This window comes from Cajanus cajan, chromosome 8 (genome assembly GCF_000230855.2).
Source record: "Cajanus cajan strain Asha chromosome 8, NIPB_CcT2T_4, whole genome shotgun sequence".
Taxonomy (NCBI): Eukaryota; Viridiplantae; Streptophyta; class Magnoliopsida; order Fabales; family Fabaceae; genus Cajanus; species Cajanus cajan.
Genome location: NC_138524.1, coordinates 24,500,487 through 24,512,389, shown reverse-complemented (window position 1 = coordinate 24,512,389; position 11,903 = coordinate 24,500,487). Strand labels below are relative to the sequence as shown.

Below are 11,903 nucleotides of genomic sequence, written 5' to 3'. Positions count from 1 at the left end.
TACCTTTTTGGATAAATGCTACATTATTATTAAAAAATTAAATTAAATTAAATAAATAAAAGATAACATTTTTTTTCTTAAGCTCTCTCTATGTAGAATGTTACAAAAGACGCTTCGATACACCAACACTCTCTATCCAATTTCTTTAGAGAACACCTTGAAATATTTTTTTAATAATAAAATAAAATAAACAAAAAACAACATACTTTTTTCTTAAGCCCTTTCTATATAAAATCTTATTATAATGTCTATTTAATTAAGTTTTCTCTTAAAGTTTTATGTGTTTATGCACAACACTTAATTAATTAAACGTCATCTAAATGATACTATCTACTCTCACTTTTGGCATAGTGTATGTAACTTCTATTATCTTTGTCTTTATTTTTCATTTTATTTTATAAATCTCTATAGTTTTATTTTTAAATATCTATTTTTTATTTTATTTTTAAATTTAATTTATACTATTTATAACTCATGCAACTTCTTTTTATTAGCGGGTGAGCAAAAGACGCGTTGAGATGAGTTTAGTTTTGTTCTTACTTGACCAAAAAAAAATTGATCAAAATATTTATTTAAATATGAAACCAACCCAATCAAGATCCAAAATATGAGATATAATTGAATCAATATAATGTTTTAATTCAATATATCAATATTAACATATGTATAACTAAATTATGAAATAAAAGTGATACAAAACTTAAAATTAAAATATATTTTATGATATATATATATATAATAAATAATTTTATTATAAATACAATATAATGTTATACAAAATATTTTATGTTAAAAAATATTTTATTATTAATACACAATTATTCCAATAATTTATACATTTTAAAAGAATGAAGGATAGGTTGGGTCCGGAAATAGATTGGTTATACTCATCCCTACTTCATTTTGATATCCATATTTTTAAGACTATTATACCCTTACTATTAAGTAACGTCTATATTTTCTTTATTTTTATTTTTCAAATTTTCATTTATTACTTTATTTTTATCTTTATCTATACAATACATAATCTAAATCTTATATCTATACTTATACCGTATATAAATCTATATTTATATTCTATATATATATATATATATATATATATATCTATGACAATAGATAAAAGGTACCATTTTTTTGCTTTACTTTTTTTATTAAGACACACTACAACAAAATATACTTTTAGTGGCATTTAATATAATTTTTAGTGGCAATAAAAATTGTTACAAGATCTTTTACCGGCATTTTCACATTAGCCATTGTATGCAGTGTCGCTAAAGCATTTAGCGGCAATTATTCAAAATGCTGGTAAAAACCCTTATAATGGTCGAAAAAAGTGTATATCTTTTTGTGACATTTTTTACTTTCTAGTTGATGTGAGACTTGTAAGATGAGTACAAATAAATAATTATTTTATCTCTAGTTGATGTGAGACTTGTAAGATGAGAGTTGTCTTTCTACTTATATATTCTTTTTAATTATCTTATTTCTAGTTGATGTGGAACTTTAAGATGAAGGTTATCTTCTAATTATATATATATATATATAATTATTTTCTTATCAATAATCGACCCTCTTAAGTTTAAGGATTATTGAGTTTGATAATAGTGAGTAATCTCATACTAATTTAGAATAATAAGGTCTAACTCAATCCTACATAACAAACTTGTAAGGTGAGAGTTATTATTCATTTATATACTCTTTAATTATTTTATTTCTAGTCGATGTGGGACTAAAGTTTTTCTTAATAAATTATTGTCGCTAATAATAAATTTTGGTGTGATATAAATATATTTTTAGTGACCATTATATATTAGTCACTAATACTTTTATTAAATAATAAAACAAAGGCAACTAATTTATTGCCGGTAAATAATTGTCGGTAAAAATGAATTTTGTTGTAGTGACATATTTATCCTTTAATAATAGCACCTCTCTTTTATTTGTCAATAACCCTTATTTATCATTTTTACATTCTTTCATTTAATAACTAGTTCTTCTTTAAATAAAATTATCATTAATCATGTCAACACAAAAAATTTAAACCAAGTTCCTTCTTCTATTGTAATTGTTGTAATACATATACATTAAACAAAATCAATTCTTTTATTTATTTTACATTTTATTTTTATTTAAATACACTAACATTTTAACATGTGCATAAATATTTATTATACATATACTAAACTTTATAATAAATTTATATATAAATAAATATTATGTTTAAATATATAAATTATATTTAAAATTATATAAATAAATACTTTCAAAAATATATATTATATTTTAAACTTATGATAAATAATTTATATTATAACATAATATTATTTTTATTTATTGATAATAAAATTTAATTCATAAGTAATCAGGATAAACAAAATCGAATTATATTAGAAATTAGAAAAATTTTCTTATTGAAAAAAAATTCTTAAAAATGCTCTCAAGTTAAAAATTTATATTTGATATATAGAAGTTGATTTTAAAGTATAACTAAAATATTGACGCCATCAATCTCGGTAGTTGTTAGTAAAATAAGTATATTAATCAATGATAAATGATTTATATACATGTGTATTGCACACGAAATCCTAAATTTAATCAATCCATATATATATATATATATATATATATATATATATAAATGAAAACAACTATTTTGCTTGATAAGGAGATGTTTTTAAGGATTTTCTTTAGCTTATCTAATTAATTTTTTATTTATCATATTTATTTATAAATTAAATTTTAATATTTTTAAAATAAATAATTAATAATTAAAAAAAATCTTGTATTGTAATATAAATTATTTATCTTAAATTTTATAATATAATTTATATGCTTAAAAATGTTTATTTATACAAATTTTAAGAATATTTTACATATTCAACTATATAATATTTATTTGTATATATAATTTATTATAAAATTTAATTATATATAATAACATTTAACCCGAAAAATGTAGATATCAAAATACTAGTTTCGTCTATGATGTGTAAATATTTGAATTTTCTGCTACATGTTTAAATTATTCTGACGTTAATAAGATTAGGAGATTAATTATTCTTATATGGATAAGATTAAGACATTATTTTTAGGAGATTAAGAATTTGATATTCTGTTACTTATTATTAGATAAAGTCTAGCAGCTGCTGCCTATATATATTAGGCACTCGCATCTCTTTTCTAGATTATTGATTCTTGATGAATCAATAGACACATATTTTAGATAGAAATTATTCAAAAATGAACGTTTATTTACAACCATTGTAGCTTTCATCTTCTTCTTTTAATCCTTCATATAGTTCCGAAATTCTCCGAACAAGCCTGTGTGTAATAATAATATGATAAAGATGATGAATTGCAGCCTACAAGAACAACGTACAAATACACATACCATATACTCAGAATCTATACTTTCCTTCGTGCACCAAAAATATATATGCAGGTTAGCATGCAACATCTCACAAATCATAAACCATCACATTTATAAGATGGACAATTATTTTCTCTTCTTCATCTCAATCTTCCTCTCCCACTTACTCTTCCACCACCGCATTGCTTCAACAAATCTCCACAAAAACATGCAACTCACCTCACATTTTCTTCCTGAACCACCCACTGAGTACTTTGAGGTAACCAAACCCATTGAACTCCCCAAAACAAAACCTTGCTCACACCACATTCTCCACCACGACTTCGGCTTCACCTATGGTCAACCCCCGGTTCTTGCTAACTACACCCCTCCCTCTCACTGCCCCTCTCACACCTTCTCCAAAATCGTTCTTGAGTGGAAAGCCACGTGTAAAGGATCACAATTTGATCGCATTTTCGGTGTGTGGCTTGGTGGGGTTGAGCTTCTTAGAGGCTGCACCGCAGAGCCAAGAGCCACCGGCATTGTTTGGAGTGTCCAGAAGGACATCACAAGGTACCACTCTTTGTTTTCAACTCCCCAAACCCTTGCTGTTTTTCTGGGAAACGTTGTGGACCAAACCCACACTGGGGTTTACCATGTTGATATCACCATTCACTTTTATCCTTCCAATGATGATGTTTCAAACTCAAAGGTTGGAGCTTTGGCATTTGGGGGTGGTGTTCCTGCGGATTTGGTCCTGCCCATTTCAAGGAACCTTCCACTGAATGATGGGTTGTGGTTCAGAATTGAGAATTCCACTGATAGGGGTTTGAAGGAGTTCAAGGTGCCACAAAATGCCTATAGGGCTGTTTTGGAGGTTTATGTTTCATTTCATGAGAGGGATGAGTTTTGGTACACTAACCCTCCTGATGAGTATCTTAATGTTGCCAAAAACCTCAGTAATGTGCGTTGGGGTGGTTCATTTAGGGAGGTTTTGGTTTCTCTTGATGGGAATCTTGTTGGTGCAGTTTGGCCTTTTACTGTGATCTACACTGGAGGGGTTAATCTCTACTTGTGGAGGCCTATCACTGGGATTGGCTCATTTGATCTTCCATCTTATGATATTGAGGTTACACCCTTTTTGGGGACTTTGTTGGATGGGAAGAGCCATTTGGTGAGGTTCAACGTGACAAATGCATTGAATGTTTGGTTCATAGATGCAAATTTGCATCTTTGGTTGGATGGGAAGAGCAGTAGAACAGAAGGAGGACTTGAGGAACTTGTTGACAAGCCTTTGGCTGTGTCTTTGGCTTATGACTTTCAAGGTTTGAATGGAAGCTTCAGTACTAGTGCAAAGAGGTCCATTTTCTCCTCCGGATGGATCAGATCCTCCTACGGAAATATCACTACAACTTTTGCTCAAGATTTTGTTTACAACAATTCAATGGTGATAGGGAACAATGGGAATGAGAACATTGTGAATCAAGTGATTCTTTTAAATGAAAGTGTTCATGCTAACCTTTCATCACCCTTTGTTGATGATACATACAGAAATTTTTCCCTATACTCGGACGAGTATGGGATGGATAAGGATGGCTATACTTTAGTTTTGTCGAATGTTACGTTGGGATTTGAAGAAAACAAGTCTAGGAGTTCGGCTTTTGGATTTCCAAAGAGTGCTCTAAAAAATGTGCAGAATGGGAAGGCTATTATGGTTATGAAAGGGGACTTGGTTGTTAACGGACTTGGTAAAACAAAGCAAGATTACAGTTACACAAGTGATGGATATTGCTATTCTAGGAAAGTTGGCAGCTCAAATTACACAATTCTCTTCGATGAAGTTACATATTCATGTAACTAAAGAAGTTGCTTTCATATCATGACAAGGTTAAAGTAGTATGTATATCATCTTAAGTTACCGTTCTTTTTATTGAAATTTTTAAAAATTAAAAAAAGTCACTCTCATGTGATTGAAATAGTATGCATAAGATCGCAAATTTAAACTCTATTATTGTACGGTCCAGGTCGGATTTCGACCTGCCTACTACGTATGTCAGGTCGACTGTAGCTCTCGCCGATATGTCAGGCCGACTGTAGCTCTCACCGATTTCAGGCCGACTGTAGCTCTCGCCGATATGCCAGGCCGACTGTAGCTCTCGCCGATATGCCAGACCGACTGTAGCTCTCGCTGATATGCCAGGTCGACTGTAGCTCTCGCCGATATGCCAGGCCGACTATAGCTCTCACCGATCACCCCTCTAAGAGTGGTTCGGTTATTATTCGACTTGGTTTCTCTACTTAACCTGGTCGGTATATTTCCGATTCCTTCCGCTTACAAGAACCAACTCGGCCAATACCCGACTGTACCCTCAGTACGGGTATGGTCAGTCGGGGGCTGACACAACTCTCGCATACAGGGACTACCCGATAGCAAGGGCAAGGTCCCACTGTCCCTCACCAAATATTAGCCAGATCAAAACGGTTAAGGAAATCCCTATATTCTCGGGGCCCATAAAGCCCGTAAACAAGAAACTATAAAAAAAACCCTAAAGTTCAGAAGGCAGATTACACTCTTGAATGCTCTGACTTTGAGGTCTGACCTAGGAAAAAACCCTAGTGCACCTCGTGGTCGGAACATTTTGGCGCCCACCGTGGGACTACGGTGAAACTTTTCCTACGCCCCAAGTAACACAGGAGAACCCGCACTTTACCATGGCGAGAGGCGGCACAGCCAACAACGACTCACAACACCCTACCATGGAGGAGATGATGGCATTGATCAACGGATTGAGGGAGGAGAATGCGCGATCCAGGGAGAGAGAGGAGGCTATTCAACGAGAAAACAAGGAGATTAGGAGGTGGGCGGACGAGATGCTAAGCTATGATAACGGCCAACGCCAGGACGGTGGAGGAAGATGTCATGATGGAAGTCCCCAGGGATTTTCGACCTTTTTCGGAGGCCATAGAGGCCGAGACCATCCCGAGGGATCATCGGATTCCCCAAGTCGAACCTTTTGATGGAACTCAGGATCCCAGTCAGCACTTGACGAATTTCCACGCTCAAATGTTGATTTGTGGAGAAAGTATGGAAGTCCGCTGCAAACTATTCATGGGTACACTTAAAAAAGCAGCACTGGATTGGTTTAGTGGTCTCCCTGACCGATCAATCACCGACTTTGATGTCTTTAGTCGGCTCTTCATGACACAGTTCGCCGCTAACAAGAAGAAACCACCGATCACGTCGGACTTGTTCGATCTCAAATAGCAGCGGGAGGAGTCGTTGAAGGACTTTCTGCAAAGGTTCAATGAGATCGCCTTGAGGATAGCGTCCTTGGATGAAAGGATGGCAGTCATCGCATTCCAGAAGGGCTTAAGGTCTGGAGCTTTCGACATCGCGCTAGAGAAAGCGAGTTGTCAAACGATGTCGGAGGTGAGAGCTTTCTCCCTGAGTCACATCAAGACGGAGGAGGGACAAATCAACAAAAGGGCAGCTGAAAGCCGAGAAGCTAGGGTCGTCCCAAGAGATTCTTATTCCATATAAAAATGTGAAAAGGTTTTTTGTTGAGAAGGTTTTTAATGAGACACCGCAAACCAATAATTCCTGAATCCTAATAAACATCATCCCTTATTTATCTTATATGATTTCTAACATGTGTTATTTTGAAGGCACCACAAACTCGTGATTGTCGGCAAAAGTCCGGCTAGGCGAGTATAAATAACTCGAAGACAAACTCGTGATTGATCGGTAAAAATTCGACTGGGCGAGTATAAATAACTCGAAGACCAAACTCGTGATTGATCGGTAAAAATCCGACTGGGCAAGTATAAATAACTCGAAGACCAAACTCGTGATTGATCGGTAAAAATCCGACTGGGCGAGTATAAATAACTCGAAGACAAACTTGTGATTGATCGGTAAAAATCCGACTGGGCGAGTATAAATAACTCGAAGACCAAACTCGTGATTGATCGGCAAAAATCCGACTAGGCGAGTATAAATAACTCGAAGACCAAACTCGTGATTGATCGGTAAAAATCTGACTGGGCGAGTATAAATAACTCGATGACCAAACTCGTGATTGATCGGTAAAAATTCGACTGGGCGAGTATAAATAACTCCAAGACAAACTCGTGATTGATCGGTAAAAATTTGACTGGACGAGTATAAATAACTCGAAGACAAACTCGCGATTGATCGGTAAAAATCCGACTAGGCGAGTATAAATAACTCGAAGACCAAACTTGTGATTGATCGGTAAAAATCCGACTGGGCGAGTATAAATAACTTGAAGACAAACTCGTGATTGATCGGTAAAAATCCGACTGGGCGAGTATAAATAACTCGAAGACCAAACTCGTGATTGATCGGTAAAAATTCGACTGGGCGAGTATAAATAACTCGAAGACAAACTCGTGATTGATCGGTAAAAATTCGACTGGGCGAGTATAAATAACTCGAAGACAAACTCGTGATTGATCGGTAAAAATCCGACTGGGCGAGTATAAATAACTTGAAGACCAAACTCGTGATTGATCGGTAAAAATCCGACTGGGCGAGTATAAATAACTCGAAGACAAACTCGTGATTGATCGGTAAAAATCCGACTGGGCGAGTATAAATAACTCGAAGACCAAACTCGTGATTAATCGGTAAAAATCCGACTGGGCGTGTATAAATAACTCGAAGACCAAACTCGTGATTGATCGGTAAAAATCCGACTGGGCGAGTATAAATAACTCGAAGACAAACTCGTGATTGATCGGTAAAAATCCGACTGGGCGAGTATAAATAACTCGAAGACCAAACTCGTGATTGATCGGAAAAAATCCGACTAGGCGAGTATAAATAACTCGAAGACCAAACTCGTGATTAATCGGTAAAAATCCGACTGGGCGTGTATAAATAACTCGAAGACCAAACTCGTGATTGATCGGTAAAAATCCGACTGGGCGAGTATAAATAACTCGAAGACAAACTCGTGATTGATCGGTAAAAATCTGACTGGGCGAGTATAAATAACTCGAAGACCAAACTCGTGATTGATCGGCAAAAATCTGACTGGGCGAGTATAAATAACTCCAAGACCAAACTCGTGATTGATCGGTAAAAATCCGACTGGGCGAGTATAAATAACTCGAAGACCAAACTCATGATTGATCGGTAAAAATCCGCTGGGCGAGTATAAAATAACTCGAAGACACAAATTCATGATCGCTCGGTAAAAATCCGAACTAGGGGGAAGCAAAACTCATCAGAGAACACCCAAAATACTAAATCATTCTAGGGAGATCAACATTTGTCTGACCCGTAGGCTTATCATGTCCCACACCTCGGCCAAAAACGCCACATCTTAGCTAGAAGAACATCTTTTTATTTCACTCTCGGAATGGTGGGCATGGGGGCTATTAGTTGGATTCATTTTAACTTGAAAAATTTTCCACTCATTTTGTGAGTTGGTATTTCGCCGATCGGATTGTCGAATTTCATTGTAACAAAAAAATTTTCTCATCATTTATAGTCGGAAATTAGGCGACTTGATTTTGGTGAATTTCGACTCGGTATTTCGGTGACCCAAGGTGACTGAGTCGGATAGTTAACCGACTACTCCATTTGAAGCTTTTTAACTGGGTGAATTTTCCCACATCCCCTACCAGAGCCCGAGGAGCCACGAATTGAGATAACGAGTCAGTGAATCTTCTTGGTCTGTCCCTTGCCTTAGCCATAAAAGTGTGCTCAACAAGAATCTGACTGTATGTATCGGCTGAGGATAAGCCTTCTCGCCTTGCACGCTCAAGGCTGGAGGGCTAATGTACGGTCCAGGACGAAATCCGACATGGGGCCTCCACGAGGGACATGTCGGCCATGGCTAAGCCGACCCCCTGTTTAGCAAAGCCCTTCCGCCTTATAGGCTCAGCGCTGGAGGGCTAGTGTACGGTCCAGGTCGGATTCTGACCTGCCTACTACGTATGTCAGGCCAACTATAGCTCTCGCCGATATGTCAGGCCGACTGTAGCTCTCACCGATATGTCAGGCCGACTGTAGCTCTCGCCGATATGTCAGGCCGACTGTAGCTCTCGTCGATATGCCAGGCCGATTGTAGCTCTCGCCGATATGTCAGGCCGACTGTAGCTCTCACCGATATGTCAGGCCGATTGTAGCTCTCGCCGATAGGCCAGGCCGACTGTAGCTCTCGCCGATATGCCAGGCCGACTGTAGCTCTCGCCGATATGCCAGGCCGACTGTAGCTCTCGCCGATCACCCCTCTAAGAGTGGTTCGGTTATTTTCGATTTGGTTTCTCTACTTAACCTGGTCGGTATATTTCCAATTCCTTTCGCTTACAAGAACCAACTCGGCCAATACCCGACTGTACCCTCAGTACGGGTATGGTCGGTCGGGGGCCGACACAACTCTCGCATACAAGGACTACCTGATAGCAAGGGCAAGGTCCCACTGTCCCTCACCAAATATTAGCCAGATCAAAACGGTTAAAGAAATCCCTACATTCTTGGGGCCCATAAAGCCCGTAAACAAGAAACTATAAAAGAAAAAACCCTAGAGTTGAGAAGGCAGATTACACTTTTGAATGCTCTGGCTTTGAGGTCTGACCTAGGAAAAAACCCTAGTGCACCTCGTGGCCGGAACAATTATGAACATTATAATTTCTTCTAATTAAAAAAACAAGTCACGGAAATTTAGTCTCCTTTTCTTGGTCCTACAAATCCTTTTCCATGAAGGGTTGACTTTCTATCTCCAATCGCAGGGTTTGTTTTGCTGACCTAATCAGTTTGATATTTATTTCGCGACTAAGATTGTATCTGATTTACTCAATTCAACAGATATGCAATAATAATAAAATTATGATTTTCTTCCAACAATTTAATGAGACATATGATTAGTTTTCGGTGCTTGTTTTCATGTCTTAGAAGGTTTCTACTTGAATAACATTGCATGAACAAGCTTACATATATTTAGTATTCTTGAACAAAAACAAAAGTTTGGTGAATTTGCTCCCATAACAAGTTTTTCTGGCATCATATCTGAGAGTTACTAGAAGGATTTTGGATTAACCTGATAGCATATATTATTTTACCACGTTAATGATAGTCTTATGCTTGACTTCTACTTTTGAAGTATAAAGTATTGCGTTGTTACGTTAATATTGTATTACTTCACATCAAATATTTGGTCATGCCTTAAGAATGTTTCCTCTTGTTATGTCTCCTTTTGTATTTTCTTTATTACTTTAGAGAAAATTTACATCACAAAACATTTATTATTTTACTGGGAATTTTTTTTATCTCCTTAAATTTATCTGTAAGGATTGATGGCCCAATCCTTCTTACTGATACCAAAAGGGCTGAAGATGTGGTTACTCTGCAAGGCCCAACTGATACCACAACAATGCAAGAGGGAAGGCCAGCTAGGAATATTCGCCTACCACAGCACCTAGCAGATTTTGTTGTGACACGTCCCACTGCACGTGAGAAGGGGAAAACCGTTAAGGGGAAATGATTGGCAGCAAGGGAATCTTTATTGTTATTTTCCTTTTGTCTTTTTCCTTGTGTAAGGTCGTTGGGCCAATGGAATGCATGATATATAGCATTCTTGTTAATGAAAAGGCAGGGAATTGCCAAGTATTATTCACTTTTCTCTCTGATATTCTGTACTTTTCTTTCTGTGCATCTTTTTCTATTCATTCTCTCTGCCAGTACCTTTCAATTGGTGCTTTCCATTGAGATTACTCCCTCCATGGCAGCTTCTTCTCAGACTGACGAATTTGCCAAGCTCAGTAGACAGCTTGAACAAATTCTTTTAGCCCAAGCCAGTTTTGCAAATACCCTCCATGATATTTCAGAACGCACTTCTTACCTTGAATCAAAAACCTCCATCTCACCTCCTCCACCTTCTTCCCCACGACCCATTAAATTTGACCTACCCACATTTGATGGATCTGATGCCTTAGGATGGATCTTCAAGGTGACTCAGTTTTTTGAGTACCACCAAACACCTGCTGAGCAACGTATTCAGATCTCTTCCTTTTATCTTGCTGGCCCTGCCTTACATGGTTCCAATGGATGTTTAACAATGGCCTTCTCACCTCTTGGGAAGCCTTCCTTAGAGCTTTGGAGCTGCGTTTTGCACCTTCTAAATTTGAAGATCCCATAGCTTCTCTCTGCAAGCTTACACAGACCCACAACCTCCATGATTACCTCTCCGAATTTGAAGCACTTGCAAACCGCATCTCTGATCTTCCTCCTAGCTTCTACCTCAGTTGCTTCATTTCTGGCCTTAAACCACATTTGCGCCGAGAGGTGATGGCTCTCCAACCTTCCGATTTACCTCAAGCCATAGCTCTCGCCAAATTACAGGACAACAAAACCAGCTCCTCCTTCACCTCCACAAATCGCTTCATACGCCCACCACCGCCACCAACGTCACCACAACCTTCCTCACCCAAACCTCTTCCACCCCTCTTACCCACACCACCCACCAAACTCCCAATCAAACGTCTTACCGAGGCCGAGATGCAGGCTCAAAGGGACAAGAAT

At 37.0% G+C, this 11,903-nt stretch overlaps 1 pseudogene; it reads left to right on the top strand.

The window, feature by feature from the left end:
• The first annotated feature begins 3,366 nt into the window (after positions 1–3,366).
• On the top strand, positions 3,367–6,923 carry LOC109818167 (peptide-N4-(N-acetyl-beta-glucosaminyl)asparagine amidase A pseudogene; annotated as a pseudogene).
• The last annotated feature ends 4,980 nt before the right edge of the window (positions 6,924–11,903 follow it).